The sequence below is a fragment of the Dama dama genome, chromosome 5 (genome assembly GCF_033118175.1).
Source record: "Dama dama isolate Ldn47 chromosome 5, ASM3311817v1, whole genome shotgun sequence".
Lineage (NCBI taxonomy): Eukaryota > Metazoa > Chordata > Mammalia > Artiodactyla > Cervidae > Dama > Dama dama.
In genome coordinates this window covers 25,964,341-25,987,524 of record NC_083685.1, presented here as the reverse complement: position 1 = coordinate 25,987,524, position 23,184 = coordinate 25,964,341, and the positions used below count along the sequence as shown (strand labels likewise).

The 23,184-nt window shown below is 45.5% G+C and overlaps 1 protein-coding gene across 1 annotated transcript in view; it reads left to right on the top strand.

Annotated features, from left to right (window-relative positions):
* The window catches only part of RIMBP2 (RIMS binding protein 2), a 290,880-nt gene that overhangs the window by 159,626 nt on the left and 108,070 nt on the right, over positions 1-23,184 (top strand). The window contains exons 2-3 of the mRNA XM_061142128.1: positions 10,031-10,120; positions 18,147-18,269. The gene's annotated coding sequence lies outside the window, so the exon portion shown is untranslated. The remainder of the gene's footprint in view (positions 1-10,030; positions 10,121-18,146; positions 18,270-23,184) is intronic.

Here is a 23,184-nt window from a genome sequence, read left to right as displayed (position 1 = left end):
GAGAACCCCACTCTGGTCCCAGAAACCATTTTCCCTCTCTCCCCTCCCTGCCTCTCCCTCCCTCCACATCTTTATCCATCCATCTGTTGTTGGGTACTTCATTAACTTTTTAGATTGAAGTAAAATACACACACTCTTCAGTATAAAAAGTTAATGAAGTTTCCATCAATAGATGAATAGATAGAGAAGATTTGTTTCTAAATTCAGCAGGTTATCCCGAAGTCACGTACAGAAAAAGTGTCTACAAAACTCCCTTCGGCAGGAGCAGGTCTCAGCTTTTCCCTTTAGCACTGGTGGAGTCTGCTGCTTATTGGTTGGGGACCAAATGCAGCATTGTTTGCATCTAGGAGACCAGTTGTCTGAAGTGGCTCTCCATGAGGGAAATACTCTTTCAACAGGAGAATCTCATGGAGAAATGATTGGGGAATAACCTTTCTTCTCTCATAGCACTTCAGGTTCTGTTGCTGGAGGGACTGGTGACAAATTTTTTAAAGTTGAGGATTTACCTATTTTTTATATTTCCTATCTAACATATATAGTATGTGACCTTTCATGTCTGGCTTCTTTCACCTAGCATGATGTTTTTGAGGTTCATTCCTCTTGTAGTGTATGTCAGGGCTTCATTCCTTTTTGTGGCTGAATGATATGCCATTCATGGGAGAGACAGCATTTCGTCTATGTGTCCATCAATTGATGGACATCTCTCTGGGTTGTTTTCACCTTTTGAGCATTGCAAATAGCACTGCTGTGAACATATATGTACAAGGATTTTTTTGAACATCTGTTTTCAATTTTTTGGGGTACATATCTTTGTTGTTGTTGTTCAGTTGCTAAGTCATGTCCAACTCTTTGTGACTCTATGAACTGTAGCACACCAGACTTCCCTGTCCTTCTCTATCTCCCAGAGGATGCTCAAACTCATGTCCATTGAGTCAGTGATTCCATCCAACCATCTCATCCTCTGTTGCCACCTTCTCCTACTGCCTTCAGTCTTTCCCATCATCAGGGTCTTTTCCAATGAGTTGGCTCTTTGCATCAGGTGGCCAAAGTATTAGAGCTTCAGGTTCAGCATCAGTCCTTCCAATTAATATTCAGGGTTGATTTCCTTTAGGAGTGACTGATTTGATCTCCTTGGTGTCCAAGGGACTCTCAAGAGTCTTCTCCAGCACCACAATTTGAAAGCTTCAATTCTTTGGCTCTCAGCCTTCTTTATGGTCCAACTCTCCTATCCGTACATGACTCCTGGAAAAACCATAGCTTTCAGTTCAGTTCACTCAGTCATGTCTGACTCTTTGCGACCCCATGAACCACAGCATGCCAGGCCTCCCTGTCCATCACCAACTCCTGGAGTTCAACCAAATTCATGTCCATTGAGTCGGTGATGCCATCCAACCATCTCATCCTCTATTATCCCCTTCTCCTCCTGCAGAATTACTGGGTTATATGGTAGTTCTGTTTAAACTTCCTTCCTGTGGTCATGCATAGGTGGACAGGGTCATGAACAAAATCATTTTGGTTTAACATTCAGGCAGAGGGGCAGGGTTCCCTGAGGCAGGCCATTATGTATGGACAGTATCCTTTTAGTGAACAAAAACAGTGGGAAGCAAAAGTTAAAGTAAAAAAAACAGATTCAACATGGAGTCAAAATTGGCTCTTCTCTGTAACACAATCCCACCGTTTTTGGTAGAGAAGAGCTATCTTTGGAGGCAGCCTGGGTTCTGATGATAGTGACCAATGGGAACCAAGCATCAATTTCACTAAAATTATTTTTAACAAACATCAGTAGGACCAAGCCCACATTGTTGTGGTGGTTTAGTTGCTGCTGCTGCTAAGTCGCATCTGTCGTGTCCGACTCTGTGCGACCCCATAGACGGCAGCCCACCAGGCTCCCCTGTCCCTGGGATTCTCCAGGCAAGAACACTGGAGTGGGTTGCCATTTCCTTCTCCAATGCATGAAAGTGAAAAGTGAAAGCGAAGTCGCTCAGTCGTGTCTGACCCTCGGCGACCCCATGGACCGCAGCTTTCCAGGCTCCTCCATCCATGGGATTTTCCAGGCAAGAGGCCATTGCCTTTTCTGGGTTTAGTTGCTAAGTTGTGTCTAACTCTTGTGACCCCATGGACTAAAGCCAGCCAGGCTCTTCTGTCCATAGGATTTTCCAGGCTAGAATACTGGAGTGGGTTGCCATTTCCTTCTCCAGGGGATCTTCCTGACCCAGGGATTGAACCCGGCTCTCCTGCATTGCAGGCAGACTCTTGACTAACTGAGCTACCAGGGAAGCCCTAGCACATTGTAGGTACTTACAAATTAATGAAATACAATTACTGAGAAAAGCCTTTTTTCAAATGCAAATGTTTCTCTGGGTCATGAACTTATATTAGAACCTGCTTTGTGTGTTATATTTTTCCATTTCAGCTGGTCTGTAACCTATATTAGAAAAATAGCTTTTAAATGGCACAGTATGCTTCTCTGTAATTGCATTATTGGCATATGGACAATGCCTGAATATCAAACAGGTCAAGGAATTGCATGTATCATAGTGAAAGCAAATGCACATTGATGGATTTTTCTGATTGCAGAAGGGGACTTGGAGATGTAGATTTGTCTCTCCCTGCTCTGAATCCCAGAGCATTATAGGAAAACAGAGGCAGCCTCTTTATTGGCAAAACAATCTTTCACATTCAAATTGCCCTTTACAGATTGCGAAGTGTGCTTATATGCACTCTCTCTCTTTTAAAAAAAAAATTGCATTGGAGTCTAGTTGATTTACAATGTTGTGTGAGTTTCAGGTGTATAGCAAAGTGGATCAGTTATAAATATACATATATCCACTCGTTTTTAGATTCTTTCCCCATATGTAGGCCAATACAAAGTCTTGAGTAGAATTCCCTGTTCTATACAGAAGTTTCTTATTAGTTATCTATTTTGTATCTCATTTAAATTGCCAGGAATGCATAGAACATTAAAGAATTTGCCCAGAACCACACTTGGTAAATGTTAGAATTAGGTAGCAATCCCAGGTCCTCTAAGTTCCAGTGTTTTCTCCAAAGCCTGTGATGACTTAGAGAGCTGTCCTGGGCCTTGACCACAAGGAGCAGGAGTGGGGCTCAGCAATGGTCATGACCCTGGACAGGAGCAGAGGAAGCTCCTTCCATTCTGCATTTATCTCCTCCCCCTTTCCTTGCGGCTCTCACCCTAGGCTCACGTCATACACTCCTGTTCCCTTTCTTTCCTTCCTCTTTTCCAATCACTTCATCTTCCCTGCCCATGCCTTTAGCCTAGAACCACTCAAGAAGACTTTTCAGAAAGAAAAATATTATCAAGGGTATCCTAGTGTTGATTTTAATTGTTTTTACTATATATTATTATAATTGATGATTACATCATTCTTACATAATATGATTTTATTAGACTTGCACATTACACAACATAGTCTTTAGTATATTTGAATACAATATGATTATATATTTATAATTCATAATGTAATTACATGTGCCCAGTGATAAAACTGGTTCATAAATGTCTACAGCTTTTCTAAACCATAAAGTCAACATGAATGAACAGATTAGAAAGAAACAAGTGAGTGAAGCCACAAATTTCAAGATCCAAACTTATTGTAACTTAATGTGTCAGATGATACTATTTTACTTAAACTGAATTTTTTTTTTTGTAAGTATAATGCCCTTTGACAGTTGCCTGAAAGTTGATTCAACGTTCCTACTGCTGATCCCTTTCAAACTCCTACAAAATCTTTGATTCTTAAGCACACGTGAAGGTGTGTGGCTTTCACTGTGCATAAAAACACCATTTACATTAGACTTTGTTATCTTTTCATTATCTTGGGGCAGTCAAGATGCTAATTCTTCAAGTCAGTGCACACACATACACACACACACACACACACTCACACACTCACACAAATGCAGACATTAAAATTTAGTATGGGGATTTCCCTGGTGGCCCAGTGGCTAAGACTCCAGGCTCCCAATGCAGAGTGCTTGGGTTCAATCCCTGGTCAGGGAACTAGATCCACATGCTGCAACTGAGTCTACATGCCACAGCTAAGACCCAACACAGCCAAATAAATAAATAATAAATATTTTTTAAAAATTCAGTACCGAGTGGTAAGGAGGCACAGAATATGCTCATATTTATTCTTTTCAGATTTCACAGAAATAAACAAAATACCATTTTTTTTCATAGACCACCCGCAAGACTGTATCTGCAGCCCGCAGCCCGAGGAACACTGTTCCAGGTCTCTCAGAATCCCCACTCCTCCCAACTGGAGGCATTTCTGAGCCCATTGACAGCTCTCAGGACCAGGAAAGCTGCAGGACCTTGTTCTTCAGGAAAAGAATGCAGGGTGTTGGGGGCGCAGGGATCGGTGTGGTCCAGTGCTCATGAGCAGCCCCACCTGGGCTCAAATCTCTCTCCTCCACCTGCTACGTGGAGGCTACTTATTCAGGTTACTTAACTCCTGGTGTCTTAGTTCGCTTGTGCACCAAGCGGGGATAGCAATGTCCACCTCATAGGGATGCTATGAGAATTGGATGAGCTTTTAGAAAGAAGAACAAGAAAGCAAAGGGCTTAGATCAGCTTCTGGTTCAGAGGAGAAGCCCCATGAATTGCAGCAGCAGCAAAACTGAACGTTCATTCATCTCTCCTCAAGGGCTCTCATCCCCAAAGTGCACTGTGCGCCTCTCCTGCCCCTTGCTATTTCCCAGTGTGCCTGTTTTCATCTCCTACCGCCTGTGTGAGCATGACTGCCTGCAGCTGTAACTGGAGTTCCCTGGAGGGTCTATCCCCTCCAACATCCACTTACTTGCAGTAGAAAGATGGAGTCACCAGTTTTTGTTACCTCCCACACTGCTGCTTCCAAAGCCGGTATCTTCACTTTCCCATGGTCGCCCGTGTCCCTAGGGGGCCCCTCTTTGTCTCACTCCTCCTTTTCAACCTGCTGTTCTTCCAAGAACTATCACCTCTCAGTTTCTGGACCTCTTTCTCTCCCATCAGTCACAAGGTGACCTCTGCTAGTCCATTCTTCGCACCTCTCCTTTTTTTTTTTTTTATTTAAAATTTTTTTAAAACTTTAAAAAATTGAATATAATTGACTTACAGTGTTTTCGGTGTGCAGCAAAGTGATACAGTTAAATACACGTATACATTCTTTTTCAGATGCTTCTCTGCTTCTCTTTTGTAAATAAGTTAATCCATATCATTTTTTTTAGATTTCACATATAAGTGATATCCTATGATATTTGACTTTCTGACTTACTTCATTTAGTATAATAGTCTCTAGGTCCATCCATATCGCTGCAAATGGCATTATTGCATTCTTTTTATGGTTAAGTAATATTCCACTGTACATATGTATCACATCTTTATCCACTCATCTGTCAATGGACATTTAGGTTGCCTCCATGGTTTGACTATTGTAACCAGTGCTGCTTTGAACATTGTGGTGCATGTATCTTTCTGAATTACAGTTTTCTCCAGATACATGTCCAGGAGTGGGATTGATGGATCATATGGCGACTCTATTTTTAGTTTTTTAAGGCCATCCACACTGTCTTCCATAGTGGCTGCACCAATTTACCTGCCCACCAACAGTGTAGGAGGGTTCTCTCTCAGCACCTCTCCTGGAAGTCATGGGAAACACTTTCAGTGCTTCAACCGCTGAACATCTTTGGTCCTCACCTGGCTTGGGCAACAATTGATGCTGGGGACTGTCTTTGTCAAATTTATGCTTCCTTAGCTTCTAGGACATCACACACTTGTTTCCCATCACTGCTGACCATCCCTTTTCAGGAGCCTCTTCTCCTGCCCTTTTAAACATCTCTGTTTCTTTCACTCTGTCTTGGGTCCTCCCTTTAGTCACACTGGCAGTTTGCACTTAATCCCCTGACTCAGGCTTCAGGAGTCACTGGCCCCAGAAGTCTTCAGCTCAGATGCCAGAGCTCTCTTATCAGCCTGCTGAGAGTTTGTCCTAACCTCCAAATGTTTATCTGCAAAGTGGAAATAAGGACTGTGCCCTTTTCTATCTGTAGTTATGGATAACTAGATTCAACAAACTGTGCGTTTTGATTCCTACAGGGTAGACCCTGTCTCATGCATCCACCGTTTGGTGAATCCTAAGCCCTCTTACCTGGATGGCTTTAAATGTAAAGTATCCAAGACCTGGTCTGCTCCCATCACGATGCTGAGACTCTCCCAAGGACAGGGAAGCTGGACCATTTCCCAGGAAGCGAACAGTTACACAGAGGCTGGTTTTCCTCTCTTCACAATCATTATTTCAGGTCAAGAAGACGGAGCTTAGAGGGTGATTTCATACAGCTGGTGCTCGGAAAGTTCTTTGTTATCACAGTCCTGGCGATGCATGAGTCACTGGCTTTGCATCTCCAGGCAGTGGGCGTGTGCTGTCAGATTCAATTCCTGGGTCCTCGGATGTGCCCAATACTCAACAGTGTCAAACCCCCAGCACAGGAGACGCCGGAGGGGCACCGATCACTCTGTGGCAGGGAGGTGTGTGTGCACACCTGTGATCTGGGCGCTGGTGTGACTGGCCGCCTTTACCCCAGGCTGTGAAAAGCCTCGTTACTCAGCAGGAATGTCAGATTATATTAAGTCCACCCCATCCTCCTCCTCCTCCTCCTCCTTCTCCTGTGAATTGTCATAGCTCGTGCACCCGCGCCTGTTGGCGAGTCTCATTTTGTCGTGTTGCAACTAAAAGCCCACATCTTTGGGGGGCCTTCTGGTCTCAAGCATGCGACCAGTATGTAAGGTGTTCTATCTCTTGCTTAGCGGCCCTTCCTTGGTGGCGCTGATTAATCCAGAAGGGCTAGATTTCATTGGAGCGGTGACAGCTTCCCCGGGTGGGCAGCTCTGGTCCTGCACGGTGTCAATGATGAAAGCTTCCAGGGTAAGTCTTCCTGCTTCTCAGCATCTTCATGGGACTGGAAGCCTGAGCAGTAGGCATTTTCTGGATTTTCCCCTAAGCAATCCAAGATACATGCATGTCTGAGGAGCATCTGTGCCCTGTTACTCCGAGGGGCGGGGAAGACCAATGTCTGCCGTCACTGCGGCATTGAGGGTGAGGCCACATGTGTTCCCCTGACCCATGCCCACCTCTGGGCTTTTTCAGGGCTAAATGACAAGTCTGGATAAATGAGATGCTATAAATGAGATAAAGTAAATCACATAGTCAGTGTAGCTCAAGTGGCATCTTCACTCTCTCTGGGCTTTTACCTGGACATCTTGGGTGCTGAATAGGTTTTTTCAGCATCACTGTGTGAGGGGGTTTGGCCTCTGCTAAACTGTTTTCTGTGGAGCAGAGAATTGTTTGGGGTTGAGTTTGCTTCTCAGCTGCTCTTTCTGTTCCTAGTTCCTTGAGTTGGGAGAACCGGTACAGTAAGTGGTACCCTGAGTACAAATTCATGCTTGGACCGATTTGGGGAAGAGATGGCCATGTGTACCCCTCATTCCTCTTTTACTTGGTGATATTGTGGATCAGTGCTTCCTGGACTGGATTTAGATCCTGGGCTTTTTTCTCTTGAGGATTGATTTCATCAGGTTAAACAGCTGACCTTGAATCACTGAGATGGAGTAGAGATGAAATTGATGAATGCAACTATCCTACAACCACCAGAAAACTGGATGAAAGAGCCAGCTCTGCTTCTCTTCCCGATATTGCCTTCTTGCAGTCCACTCTCCTAGGGGAGGGGCAGAGGAAGGTGATGGCGGGAACTGAGTGGGTGGTTATGGCGGATCGTGGAAGGTGCGCATACCGAGACCGGTGCCTCCAGTAGGGAAGGTGACCCCTGCCTGAGCCTCCATTGTGTGCAGGGAAATGCTTGGTACTCTAGGAGAACCATCTCATTTTATCCTCCCAGTGGCTGCTGAGTAGGCGCTTTCACATCCCTCCATCTTAGAGAGTGTAGAGATACCAGGCATCCTGCCTGAGGTCATAGGGCTTACCCATGAACCAGCTCGAGTTTGTATTTAGACAGAATGGCCTCAGGACTGACGTTCTAACCCCTCCTTGAAGTTTTTCCTGGGGTCTTCCCTGGCTGTCCAGTGGTTAAGACCTCACCTTCCAGTGCAGGGGGTATGGGTTCAATCCCCTGGCCTGGAGTTAAGATCCCACATGACTCATGGCCCAAAACCCAAGACATAAAATAGAAGCAATATTGTAACAAATTCAGTAAAGATTTTTTAAATGGCCCACATTAAAAAAAATCTTTAAAAAACAATATAGTAATATCAATTCCTGTTTTTTTTTAAAAAAAAATTCTCCTGTAATTCTCTGAGACATGGCTGCCTTTATTTCACCTTGGGGTAGGCAAGACTTCCAAGGTCAAGAGTGAGGGGTTTGGGTGCGTGTACCTATCCCTTGTGATTGCCAGTGGTTCTCATGTGGGATATCCCAGAATGTCTCCAGGTCCCCCAAGGAGCCGGCAGGGGATTACACTGTGGTTGCTTTATGTAAGAAAGGGGGAAATGAATTTATGCCTTTGGGAACATCTCAGAGGAGAGAAGCGGTTTCTCATAGGCTGGGGATCATTGTTCTTCAGAACCCAACACAGAAGATGCTATAGAGGGGAGGAGACTGTAATGACCGTGGTCTAGGGTAAGGGGCTTGACTGAAATATAGGACCTAAAAACAGCAGGAGGACCCTTTCTCTTTGTGGGAGGTGTCTGTAACCCTATGGTTCCTGTTCCTTTCTTATCGTGAGTGTGAATGAGCCCAAGTTCAGACCACTTGAAGTATTACAGAGGAGATTCCCAAGTCAATTCAGATGTGGGTGATCCCCAGATAGGAACTCACTTAGGAGACGAACAGAGAACACACTTGAAGAATCAAGCAAAGAAACCGGCAGACCTGACCGCAGGTGGCTATTGCTGTCACCTTCCACCGTGGGACACTCACTGTCCCTGTTGCTTATTCCTGGTGCTTTTTAATGGGTGTCATTCTTCATCTTTGTGAGAGCCCTCCACTTGCTCCCTGAGGTGTCATTTTCAGGTCACTTCATTATTTTTATTTCTTCTGGAGTCAGTTCATCCTGATGACCGATTTTGTTAAATCTCTTTAGCAGTGTGAGTTTTCTTTCTGTGTTTTCTAGTTTCTGTTTTCAAACTCATCTTTTACAGGAGATTTTTACCCCCAGCTCTCTTTCCTTGTCTGTGCTCACTCTCTGCTCTTGTCTTACTTCTTTGTCATTCTGTACCATCCCATGGGTGCTCCTGGTCTTGAATTGGGTTCTATTATTGGTAGCTCAGAGTTCCTGCACAGGTGATACCACTGAGCCAGTGGGTCTGGTCTCCCTGCCTCTCTACCACACTACCTTGTCTGTGCCGGAGCTCTGGGCAGCTTTCTTTGGGAGTGGGGGACTTGACCTCAGCCTTGGTTCAGGCAGTACCTTGGTCTCTAGCCTCAGGTGGGACACTTTCAGTTCTTTATAGCCTAAAGTATTTGGACTCCTAATTTTGTCTGCCTATTTCTGGACTCAGAATCTGATAAATCCCAGGAGTTCCACTCATGACATGTGCTACAGCCTTCCATAGCCCTCATAGATTCTTTTGCCTTCTTTTTGAGCAAGACAAACCTCTAAGTGTTTTCTGTATTGTTTATTATGGCAGTATGTTTGGAGCAGTGCTTGTGAGGAAAGGGGGCAGGTCAGAGCTTGACATAAAGTCCAGATGAAAAGCAGTTCTGTTGCCTCTTTAGGACACAAGGGTGCATTGCAGGTCAGCACACAATGTATCAGATGTGATTTATCTTCTGGACACTTCACTACAGGCTTTATAGATATTATTTTATTATCTACTCGTAACATCATCGTAAAGTATCCCTCCTCCCGTTTTATAGAGTAGGAAACTCATGGCTTGGAAAGAGGAAAAGACACGCTTCCCAACACCACAAGGCTTGTGAATCACAGAATCACACCCAACCCCAATCTGATTTCAAATCAGAACCCTTCACCCCCATCCGCATGTTAGGATGTCATCTCATGATGCCCTTTCCTTTTGTTTTAGGAAAATGCTCTTAAGGAAGCTGCCCAAGGAGACCATCGCCTGAGGCCCCATTATGCAGGCCTTCCCGCAAGGGCCCGCCAGCTCGACAAGGTAACTGGCCACCACCATCGACAGGCCATTGGGAGCTGGGGTGTCAGGGAGGAGCCCAGGGAAGGTGGAAGGGGATGACTCATTGAATTCCACCCAAACGACAGTGTCTGGGACCCTAGTCACACCTCTTCTATTTCATCATGTGGCCACTGCACAAAGCCCTAGAGAAATGTCTCATCTGCTATCTGCTAGGCATCCCCACGTAGAGGTCTTTTCAGTCACATAGGGGCCAGAACAAAACTTCCCATGTCTTCTCCACCAAACCATTGCCTCTCCTAGTTTTTCTCATCCCAGTAAATGGCCATCCCTCCAACTGCTCAGGCCAAGATGCTCTGAGGGGTCCTTTATGCCTCCTTTACCCCTCACTCTCTGACAGCCCCCAGCCATCCCATTTCCAATCCCACTGTGTCCCACAAGCACAGGCTGCCATCTTCTCCTGCCTGAATGGTGAAACAATCTCCTAACTGGCCTGCCTACCTCCCTTCTTAATGTCCTACAATCAGTTTCCAGCATGATCTAGAGTGATCTTGTGACTCAAACCGGACTATGTTGCTCCTCAGAGTAGAAACCTTCTCCCAAAATAACAACAAAACTCCTCCCTGTGGCTACCATCTCACTCAGCCTTGTCATCTGCCTCTCCATCTTTGATTCCTGAAGTTCTGTTGACGCTGACCTTTCTGCTCCTCAGCCCACCAAGCTGGTCTGTGTGCCATGACTTTCTCTGCTTAGAACTCTGCTCCCTCCTCTTCAAATAGCCACCAGCCTCTTGCTCTTCATGGTGAGTTGCCTCCTCAGCTAAACCTTCACTGCCTCCAGCTACCCATCCCCTTCCTTTAATTATGTGGCTTCACTCAGCTTTTATCTTCTTGTGAGTCTCATCACTTTATTGGTTGATCACATCTTGACTTATGTGTCTGTCTCTCCACCCTGCAATAATGTCATCTGCTAGGTAGCAGAGGTCTTTGCGCTCTTATTCATCACCGTATCCCCAGTACCTATCTCAGGACACATCGTAGGTGCTCGGTGAATATTAGTTAATGATCAGTTGTTGGTTTGAAGCTGCTAATTGCTTAACTTTCCATAATTATAGAGTGTTTATTTCAAAGAATAACTGTGTCCTAACAATTTACTGTAAAAAATAGAGCTTTTTTGATTTTACACTTCTTTTTCCTGCCTTCTTGTTTTCCCTTAAAAAAAAAAAAGAAAAAGATCTGCTTTTCAGGAAATAAGAAGTGTTAGAGAGGATGTGAAGAAATTGGAGCCTTGTGCCCTGTTGGTGGGAATGTAAAATGGGGCAGTGACTATGGAAAACAGGATGGCATATCCTTAACAAATTAAGAATAGAATTACTCCATGATTCAGCAATTTCACTTCTGGAGATACACCCCAAAGGATTAAAAATAGGATTAAGAAGAGACATTTGTCCATTCATGTTTATAGCAGCTTTTATTCACAATAGCCAAAAGATGGAAGCAACCCAAGTGACCATCTATGAATGAATATTATCAAATGTTATATAAGATGCAGCATATATGTGTGTGTGTGTGTATACATATATTGGGTAGATTTTTTTTTTTATATCATCTTACCAAAAAACCCTAATGAACTTTCTAGCCAACCCTATTGGAGTGGGAGACCATGCCCTCCTCCAGGGGATCTTCTCAACCCAGGGACTGAACCTGCATCTCTTAAGTCTCCTGCATTGGCAGGCAGGTTCTTTACCACTAGTGCCACCTGGGAATTCATTATATATAAACACAATGGACTATTACTACTCAGCCTTAAAATGAAGGACGTTCTGACACCTGCTGCAACATGGATGAACCTTGAAGACATTGTGTTCAGTGAAATAAGCCAGTCACAGAAAGACAAATACTTTGTAATTCCACTCATATAAAATCTCTAGAGGAGTCAGATTTATAGAGACTGCAAAGTAGCGTAGTGGGAGGCAGGAGCCTAGGGGAGGGGAGGGGGAGTTAATGTCTAAGGGGGACAGAGTTTCAGTTTGGGAAGATGAAAAGTTTTGGAGATGGGTATTAGTGGTGGTTCCACAACATTGTGAGCGTGCTTCATGCCACTGAGCTGTGACTCAAAAACATAAAGATAGTAAATTTGATGTCACGTGTGTGTTAGTTGCTCAGTCGTGTCCGACTCTTTGTGACCCCACAGACTGTAGCCCGCCAGGCTCCTCTGTCCATGGGATTCTCCAGGCAAGAATACTGGAGTGGGTAGCCATTTCCTTCTCCAGGGGATCTTCCTGACCCAGGAATCGAACCCAGGTCTCCTGCATTTCAGGTGGATTCTTTACCATCTGAGCCACTAGAAAGCCCCACATTATGTGTATTTTACTGCAGTTTTATCAAAAAGATGTGCTTTTAGTATGCCTCCAACACTCCCTTTAAATCCATTCCCCATATTCCTGCCAACCCCTGTGCCTTCTCTCCTCTTTCCTTGCCAAACCTGCTCTCAGGAAAGGCTCTAATAAACTCACACACCTTGAGGTGTGAATCCATAATGAGGCTTGGTGACCTTCTCAGCCCTGGCATCTTTTTACTTAAACAGAAACCGAAATGAAAAATGATGGTGATGTTTTGGGCATCAGAAGCAAGCTAACCACAGGGTTGGGGGGAGTTGGCTGGAGGGAGGGTTGATCCTAGAATGACTTCCTCGCTTTCACTAAGTTCACTCCATGTGGGCATCTGTCTGCTCCTCAGCTGGGCTCCTGCACCCAGAGTGTGAGTCTTCCTTGATGAGGGCAGAGCCAGAGGAGCCCAGTGGCGATGTCGCCTATGCTGGTCAGTGGTGGCGGGTGGAGTCCCAGGGTCAAGCATCACCAGCATTTCATTCCCAAACCTGACTCTCCTGGTGCCCTGATGGGCACCCCTGCTCCCATATAACTCTCACCAAAACCAACATAATATTTTTCATTAAGGTTTGAAACTCCTTCCCCTGCTGCTTTCACATCTGACCTTTTAAGCAAAGCTTCAAGGCCCAGAAAATGAGCTCCCTTCAGCATTGCAGGGGGGTGTGAAGGCATGGAGTGACTCACAGGCACAGACTGGAATAGCAGAGAGGAGGTGGGGAGCCTGGTGGTGCCATAGACGTCATATTTGTCCTGCCCCTTCCCAGGCTTACAGGGCTGGGCATTCCCTCGGGGTGTCTGAGCAGGGTGTCTTCAGGGGAATCTCCGTGGGAAACAGCAGGTCCTGAAAGACTGCCTTGGGAGACCAGTGTCTGTGTCCCATGGTAACTTGGGGAGGTACAAGGGGCAGGTTGGTTCATGCCAATGGTGAAAGAATTCAACCACAGCACCAGATCCATTGGTGGGGGGCACCCCCGAGACCTATAGAAACACAAGGAAGTGTTTCATCTGGTTCTCCGGAAGAAGTCTGGGAATTCCCAATTCCCACAGCTGACTCGGGCTGGATTTGCAATCTGCTTTTTAGTAGCCTTGATTAAGTATGCAAAATTAATGATCAGAGCTCTTAATTATTAATGTATGGGGATGCAGGGTCAGTGTCTTCCCAGAAGCCTGCCCAGAAGGGATTGCCTCTTAGGTGCAAAATTGGTTATTGAACTATTTAGAATATTGAGTTGAATTCTACTGGGCAGGCCTCCCTGTGGAATGAAACAAATGAACCAGGAATCCAGGACACAGTGCAAAGGATGGGTCAGGGCCCCTGATGCCTGCAAACACAACTTAAAAAAAAAAAAATTGATTCCAAATTTTTTACTCACCTGGGTTCAAAGGAGCCCATTAAATTCTCCCCAAACTGGGTAGCCATTCTTATAGCCTGTTGGAGGTTCAGGCTACTTTCTCATTGAGTGTGTGGGGGCATGTGTGCTAAGTTGCTTCAGTAGTGTCCAACTGTTTGTGACCCTATGGATTGTAGCCCACCAGGCTCCTCTGCCTATGAGATTCTCCAGGCAAGGATACCGAAGTGGGTTGTTACACCCTCCTCCAGGGGATCTTCCTGACCCAGGAATGGGACCCAGGTCTCCTGCATTACAGGCAGATTCTTTACCATCTGAGCCACCAGGGAAGTCTGGGAAAGAGTGGAGATTACCACAAACAGCATTTTTTCATGGGAGAGGTTAGTCTTTGAGATTTCCAAGACCAATTTAAGCTCATGTTTTCAACACTTTCTTTTTCATCTCCTTTCTATATTGTGGAAACAATGGAACCAGACTGGTTAGTGTCAGAAGTCCTAGAATCAAGGTGTCAGCAGGGCTGCCCTCCTTCTGCAGGTTCAGGAGAGAATCATGTTCTCACATCTCCAGCTTCTAGACGCACCCTCATTCCTTGGCCCCTGGGCCCTTCCTCCATCTCCAAAGCCAGCAGAGTAGCATCTTCATATTGCATTCCTCTCATCAGGACCCTTGTCATTACTACACTGGAGCCACTAAGATAATCCAGGACAATCTCAAGATCCTTAATCACTCCTTCCAAGTCTTTTTCTGCATATGAGGCAATATTCACAGGCTCCAGAATTAGGATCTGGACTTTTTTATGGGTCTTAATTTAGCCTATCTCAGTCCACAACCCCCCCGCCCCCCCCCCCAAATCAATCCCTTTGTCTACCCCATCCCTCCTAACCAACAAACTTTCTTTCTATTATTGCAAACCAGGGAAGTGACCTTCAGTTTAGTTCAGTTGCTCAGTTGTGTCCGACTCTTTGTGACCCCATGAATCGCAGCACGCCAGGCCTCCCTGTCCATCACCAACTCCCAGAGTTTACTCAAACTCATTTGCATCGAGTCAGTGATGCCATCCAGCCATCTCATCCTCTGTTGTCCCCTTCTCCTCCTGCCCCCAATCCCTCCCAGCATCAGGGTCTTTTCCAATGAGTCAGCTCTTTGCATGAGGTGGCCAAAGTATTGGAGTTTCAGCTTTAGCATCAGTCCTTCCAATGAACACCCAGGACTCATCTCCTTTAGTATGGACTGGTTGGATCTCCTTGCAATCCAAGGGACTCTCATTCCATAATTGTGACCATAAAGGGGACACGATGGAGAAACTTTAAGTCAAAGAAATGCAAAACCACAACTGTGGCATTAGATGAAGTATATTTGATGTATTAAAGCACAAGCACCAACAACTTGCAGAACCTTCTAGTGGCCCAGAAGTCCTCTGCAGATTCTTGCTCATCCTCAGCTATCCTGTAAAGCATTGTCTTCAAGACAAATAAAACTTGGCTTTTTTTTCCCACCAACAATTGCTTTCTGTTGTTACTCCAACGAACACAGTATAAGGTACAAGAAAAGCACAACCTTTTAGCTCCATGTGGGGTAAATGGGATTTATGGGTGGGCCTGACCCTCTAACGTCCATCTGTTCTGTCCACTGTTGGCAACGTCCCTGTGGAAGCACAGGTCTGGCGGCTCCAAGTCAGTTTCCAGATTCACTTCTGGGTTGTGGTCTGTCTGCAGGTTGGGGATCGACTATTACTATTTTAATGTTTTTAAAATAAAAAAAAATAAATAAAAATCTTTTTATTTATTTTTATTGAAGTATAGTTAATTTGCAATGTTTTTAATCCCTGTTATACAACAAAGTGATTAGGTTAAATATATATGTATTCTGTTTTTAATAGCCTTTTCCATCATGGTGTATCATAGGGAGCTCAGCTGTTCTATGATGACCTAAAGGGGTGGGATGGGCAGATGGGAGGGAGGCTCAAAAGGGAAGGGATATATGTTTACCTATAGCTAGCTGATTCACAGTTGTTGTTCATAGAAACGAACACAACACTGTAAAGCAATTATCCTCCAATTAAAAAAATATATATATGTATATCCTATGATAAAACATAAAGGGGATTGGCTATTCTTGACCAAAGCCCTGGGCAGTGTCCCTGGCAGGATGATTCCTGACTGCCCTGTGCTCCTATAAGGGGCTGGATAATAACTAAATATACAGAAATAAATGAGGCTGGCAAATGGAGCCTGAAACCCAAGTCAGCTTCCCTACAAAGTATGAGTTTGAGTTTCTTGGAAATACCTGACTTACATGAACTTTGGCTATTCATTCTACTTCTCTATTCTGACAACAGGGAACTGGATCACTAAAGAAAATCCTGGTCCTATCGGAGCTTCCATTCTAATGAGGCGCAACCCTGAGAAAAAATGTAAACTGCTCATATGTTAATTTCAGATAGTGATAAATGCCCATGGAAAATAAAGCAGGGGGAAATGGCGAGGGCGACAAAGACAGAAAAGTAGGGAGGATATCGGTATTCCAAGGGCTTGTCTGAGGAGTGACATAATTGATGAGCAGAGAGTGGGGGTGGGGTGGGAGGTATGGGAACAGCACATTCAAAGGCCCTGGGGCAGGAATAAGCTTGGCTTGTTCAAGGGATTAAAAGAGGCCAAAGTGACTGAGCATGGTGGATGGTAACAGGTCAGATTAGAGAGGTGGGTAGCCCAGATGCCGTAGGACTTTGGGGCAACATCAGGAATTTGGACTTGATTCCAATTTCCATGGTAGCCCTGGGAATTTTTAATCAGGGAGCAGCAAGATCTGACTTCTATTCTAGAAGGCTTCTGCTGGCTATGGTGCAAGACTGGACTCGGGGCTCTCGAATACTGTTCCCAAGTCTAATTTCCTTGATTAGCTAGGACATGAGAAGCGAAGGCTCTCAGCAAACCTGGAGCTGAGGTTCAAATGCGGGCTCTGCTTCGTTACATTAGGTCATGACATTTTCACCAGGTAGCATTTGAATTTTCCCCTGAGTTCATTGCTTGATGCATCACACTAGCAAAATGGCAGGAAAATACTTATGTGAATCAGACCTCTCCACGACCTCTTAATAACAGCTTCCCTGTAACCCTGCTCCGTTTAGGAATGCTAAGTGGGCGCCTTCTTTTCTTTCTGTGCCACAGAAACTGTCAGGTTACACGAAGATCGTACATAAAGCATTTGAAACAGAAAGGGCTTATGTAGCTACAAAAAAAAAAAAAAAAAAGGCAAAAAACCCCATGACTTTGTGACAGTCTGTTATTGAAGTCATAATTCATGTTGTAATGTTTGGGGAGGAGGGAAAGAAATTAAAATTCCGTGGTTGGAATAAAGCATGCTGCACAATGAAAAAATAGTGGAGAAGAAATCAGGTAACTTCTCTCATTAAGGGCATGCCCTTGTCTGTTTCAAAGAAGCTAGAGGAGAGATTGAGGATTAGTAGAGCCTCCAGATGAGTTTTAAACATGGGAGTCCTGGGGCTTCTGGGCTGAAAATGGACATGGTTTCTGAGGTTATTGGAGCATCCATCATCCAAATCCACGTGGTGCTTTGTTGCCATTTTTGTCCACTTTTAGGACAGAGGTGAAATTTAAAGCAAAAGAATTTAGTATGGCTACACAATTTGAGTAACATTTTGTGTCTGTTAGGACTTTCAGTTCAAAGGGACAGAAGACAATTAAAATTGACACAAGTTAACTGAGGGAATCTATTGGCCCAAGTAACTAGAAAGGAAAGTATTAGCTTCAGGCACAGCTTGATCTAGTTGCTCACACAGTGTCATCAGATGCTTCTCCATCTCCAGAGTCTATTCTCAGATGAGTTCTTCCCTCATGAATGCAAATGACAGTGTAGCTCCAACCTTTGTCTTTAACTTTCTAAGTACAGTGGGTGAATCTCTTCCCAGATTCCTACACAGCCTAATATCTCATTCTCCGTGGATGCTCCTGGCTTCTATGCCCCTCCTCTCCCAATCCTCACATTCAGGGCAGGGGATTATGATGATTGGCCAGGCCTCGGTCACATTCCCAGACCTTATCCAATCACTGTGGCTGTGGTGAGGATGGGTGGGATGAAGAGGGAGGCTGTGTGCTGATTGGCCAGCCCTTGGTCACACGTATTAACCCCAGCAGGAGTGGACCTAATACGAAGTCCAGGACTGAGGATGAGGGAGGGGAAGTCTCCAAAAAGAACTTAAAAGGGAAGTGACAGATGACAGCTGGGGACAAGTACCCACTGCAGCTCATGTGCATGTTGTAAACGCCCCTTCTCTCCATCCTTGCTACTTTAGGTGAAAGCAGAGTATGCTCGGCTTAAACACACGCTCACCATAGTGACCAGAGAACGTGATTTGGCCGTGAAGGAGAAACACCAGCTCCAAGCCAAGCTGGAGAACCTAGAACAGGTCCTAAAGGTAGGACACGCTTCCACTTCCGCTTTCCCCGGAGATCAACGTGAGGAACGAGGGGCCGCAGAATTCCAAAGCAGAGAGTGGTTGAAACTCCTTTTGAGTTTCAAAATCATAAAAATTCAGGGCTCTATGGGGCTGTTTTTACCCTTTCTGTGGTATACAAAGCAATAAATAACAAAATTTGAATGTTTCTGGAAGCGATCCCGTAAAACCAATTATGCATTTCCATTTCTTAGAATGTTAAACACAGCTGAGCAAGAGATGCTAGGCAGCACTCCGGAATGGAAATTGGGCTTAAGTTGAAGACCAGAGGTGTCTACATTGGTTTTTCAGATTTCATGAATTTTAAGCTGTTCTTCAGATGGTTAACAACCTTTGTTATAAAGAGAATAGCTAACTCAGAAAATTGCTTTATCAAGCTGCAGGTAATTGGATAGCCTCATGCATTCCTGATGAGCTGGGATCTCCTTCAATATTTAATGGGTGGGTTGATTTGCTTTTGATATTACTGAGTTAAGCTGAATGAATTCGTTGCCTTTTAAGTGTTAAAATTTTATTGGATTCTCATAGTGCAGAAAAAGTTTTAACATAAAAGAATAAAATAATCACCTGCAATTCTACAATCTAGTACGTAGATTAAGCATTTGTATTGCACAAGCACAAAACAGAGTTATAGTGTGCCCACCCACCGTCCTGCAAGAGGAAGTGACTTTAAATCCACCTTTAGCTTATTTGGGGGAACTGCTAGAACCCTGAGGGGACTCAGATCCATGATTGGTAAGGACTAGGGTGAGGTGCAAAATGGATACAGGGTTTCTTTTGGGTGTGATGAAAATATTCTGGAATTAGTGTGATGATTACCAAGCATTGTGAATGTACCAACACCTCTGAATTGTACGCTTTAAGGAGTGATTCTATGGTATGTGAATTACATCTCAATTTAAGAGTGCATGTGCGTGCTCATGCTTAGTCGTGTCCAACTCTTTTCAACACTTTGGACTGTAGCCCGCCAGGCTCCTCTGTCCATGAGATTTCTCAGGCAAGAATACTAGAGTCGGTTGCCATTTCCTCCTCCAGGAGATCTTCCTGACCCAGGGATCGAACCCGAATCTCCTGCATTGCAAGCGGATTCTTTACCGCTCAGCCATCGGTGAAGTCCCCAGTTTGAGAGTAAAGATGCCCTATTCTTTCTGCTGGTCCTAGAGGGGAACCGCACCTTCGTGTGATTCAGGAGGTGACAGAGCCATGCCCAATGCTGGGGGTGTCTGAGATGCCCCCAAGTGTCTCCCTGGCTCTCTCTGGAGGAAAGACCAAGGCTAACCCTGACCATGTTTCTTTTTACCCTTTGCTCTGAATTTAGAACATAGCCCTGCATGAGATGCCATGTAATTATTAATTTCAGGAGCTACCTGGACCACTGTGAGTTCTCTCAGGGCACAAACTGTGCTTCATTCAACTCTCTACCCATAGAGGTTGGGAAAGGTGGTGTTTGGTGTTTGGTGGACTCAGCGGAGGATGGGTTGGGAAAGCAGAATATACCCAGGGGCTTTGCTGAGGGTCTATTGGAGTAAAGTCACCATGAAGGAGAGTGTAGGGTAGAGGTTCTGGGTGTCTGTACCTCCTGGGTGACCATGCCTGCAGGAGGCATTTGACAATCTGGAGACATTTTTGATGTATATGACTGGGGAGGGGGCTATTGGCATCTCATGGGCAGAGGCCAGGTATGTTGCTAACCCTCCCACAATGTACAGGACCGCTTCCACAGCAGAGAACTAAGTGGCCCAAAATGTCATTGGCACCAAGGTTGAGAAACTGTGTTAGCGTCTAATTGTTGCTGTAACAAACTGTCACAATGTAAAATAAAACAGATATATTTTCTCTCTTTTTTCATGTGCAAAAGCTATTTTTTTTTTTTAGAAAACTTTTTATTTTCTATTGGGGGTATAGGAGCTTCCCTGGTGGCTCAGACGGTAAAGGATCTGCCTTCTATGCAGGAGACCTGGGTTCGATCCCTGGGTTGGGAAGATTCTCTGGAGGAAGGTATGGGAACCCACTCCAGTGTTCTTGCCTGGAGAATCCCCGTGGACAGAGAAGCCTGGTGGGCTACAGTCCATGGGGTCGCAAAGGGTCAGACACAATGGAGCGACTAAACACAGCACAGCACATAGTCGATTAGGACTTCCCAAGCTAGTGGTAAAGAACCCACCTGCCAATGCAGGAGACATATAAGAGATGTGGATGCGATCCCTGGGTCAGGAAGATCCCCTGGAGGAGCGCATGGCAACTCCCTCCAGTATTCTTGCCTGGAGGATCCCATGGACAGAGGAGCCTGGCAGTCTATGATCCATGGGATCAGAGAGTCGGACACGACTGAATCGACTTAGCACATGCACACACACATAGCCGATTATCAAGCAGAGTTGTAGTAGGTTAAGGTGGACAGTGAAGGGACTCAGCCATACATTTATATGTATCTGTTCTCCCCAAGCCCCCTCCCATCCAGGCTGCCACATAACTTTGAACAGAGTTCTGGATGCTATACAGTAGGTCCTTGTTGGTTACACATTTTAAATAAAGCACATGTGTGCATAAGTCCATCCCAAACTCCCTAACTATCCCCTCCCCCTATCCTTCCCTTTAGCAACCGTAGGTTCATTCTCCAAGCCTGTGAGTCAACAAATATATTCTCTTACGCTTCAGGAGGTCGGATCCAAAATGAGTCACATGGGCTAAAATCAAGGTGTCGGTAGAACTGCCTGCCTCTCAGAAGGTTATGGGGAGACCATTTCCTGCCGACTCTACCTTCTGACAGCTGCTCCCGGTCCCTCCCCCTCCCTGCAAAGCCAGCAATTAGCATCTTCTCTCTTCTCTGACTTCTTGCCTGCCTTGTGTCAGGAACCTGTGATGACACTCCACTTGGACAATCTCCCCATCTCAACATCCTTAACTTAATCCCAGTGAAAATCCCTTTGTCCTGTAAGTTGACATAGTCCCAAGTCCCCCAGGGCATGAGGGGTGAACATCTTTGGGGAACATTATTCAGCCTGCTCCACCCTAGAGTGTTTGAGGGAGGTGCCAATAGGACCGATGCTACCTGTGAGCAGAGGAGGCCCCGTTTATAATTCCGGGATGTGAAGTTCCCTTCTGTGTCTCCTGCCTGCCTGCTGGGTTTCAGGCCAGTCTTTCCTCTCATCCAGAGTGGATGAAGGGCTGTGCATTCCCAGCTTTAGGGGCCCCTCCACCCTTCTGTCTGACCTGGGCTTTGGGCCTCATCCTCAGGGCCTTGCACACATGGAGACACCTGAGTTCACATCCAGGTTCTGTCTGTGGTGCCCTGCAAACAGCCTCTCCTTGGCTGCCTTCTGGTCCAGGGGGTACACACCAGGGCTGTCATCGGCCTTTGGTGGGGACGTAGACTGGGGAGGGTGACTGTGCAGGAGCTGAGTGTGAGCTTGGGGACTTTGGGGTGTGGAATCCCAGGGTCTGGGGAGCTGGACTGTGGTCTGTAAGGAGAGAGTGTGGGGTCTGGTTGGGCTCCTCCCTTTGGTTCCATTTCTAAGGGTGGAATTGGGTGATGAGACTTTAGCTGATGAGCAGGCCATGGACAGCCATCAGTGGGCATGGTCATCTTTGTCACCAGGAAGGCAGCAAGAGCAGGAGAGGTTAGAGGCTGTGAGGGGCCCACGGGGACAAGTGACAGTGTTATGGGCCTGGGATTCTGGTCACCGCCTCCCCTTGGTCACCAGCTCCCAGTACTGTTGTGTCCTATTCTTCACTTGGCAGCCAGAGCAGTACTGTAAAAATAGAAATAAGATCCCAGCACCATCCTCAAACCATCCATGTGACCCATCCTCCCGCCCCAGTCACTTACCCAAAGCCTGGTGCCCTTACTGGCCTCAGCCCAGGCCGTGCGGTCACTCTCACCTCTTCAGACCCCTGTCCTCCACTCTCTGCCCTGATGCCATCCACTCCTAGCTTTATTTCTGGAACAAAGGCAGGCACTAAGTACCTTCAAAAAGTTTCTTTTTCTTTTAACTTTTTATTTTATATTGGAATATAGCCAATTATCAATGTTGTGATAGCTTCAGCTATCTCTTTGTGATAGCAAAGAGACTCAGTCATCATGTACATGTATCCTTTCTCCCCTCAACTCTCCTCCCATCCAGGATGCCACATAACATTGAGCAGAGTTTCCGGCGCTATACAGGAGATCCTTGTTGGTTATCAATTTTAAATATAGCAGTGTGTACATGTCGATCCCAAACCCCTTCATAAAATTCTTCTCCTCAGTACCCTTTAATGAGTGGATGAGCCATGGGGACCCCGCAGGAGGGCTGAATTGCAGGACAAGCCCAACCAGGCTGACCTGGGTCAGGGGCCTTAGTGGAGGCAAACGGGGCTCTTTCTCAAAAGATTTGTGCTCCATGAAAAGAAGGGAGACAGAAAAGATCTGGAGATTAGAAGAGGCATGTCCTTTGTAAGGGGGTTGATTCCATGGCAAGCTGGTTTTAGAAAAGGCAGAGGAACCGGAGATCAAATTGCCAACATCTGCTGGATCATCAAAGAAGCAAGAGAGTTCCAGAAAAACATCTATTTCTGCTTCATTGACTATGCCAAAGCCTTTGACTATGTGGATCACAATAAACTGTGGAAAATTCTGAAAGAGATGGGCATACCGGACCACCTGACCTGCCTCTTGAGAAACCTATATGCAGGTCAGGAAGCAACAGTTAGAACTGTACGTGGAACAACAGACTGGTTCCAAATAGGAAAAGGAGTACGTCAAGGCTGTATATTGTCACCCTGCTTATTTAACTTATATGCAGAGTACATCATGAGAAATGCTGGGCTGGAAGAAGCACAAGCTGGAATCAAGATTGCCAGGAGAAATATCAATAACCTCAGATATGCAGATGAC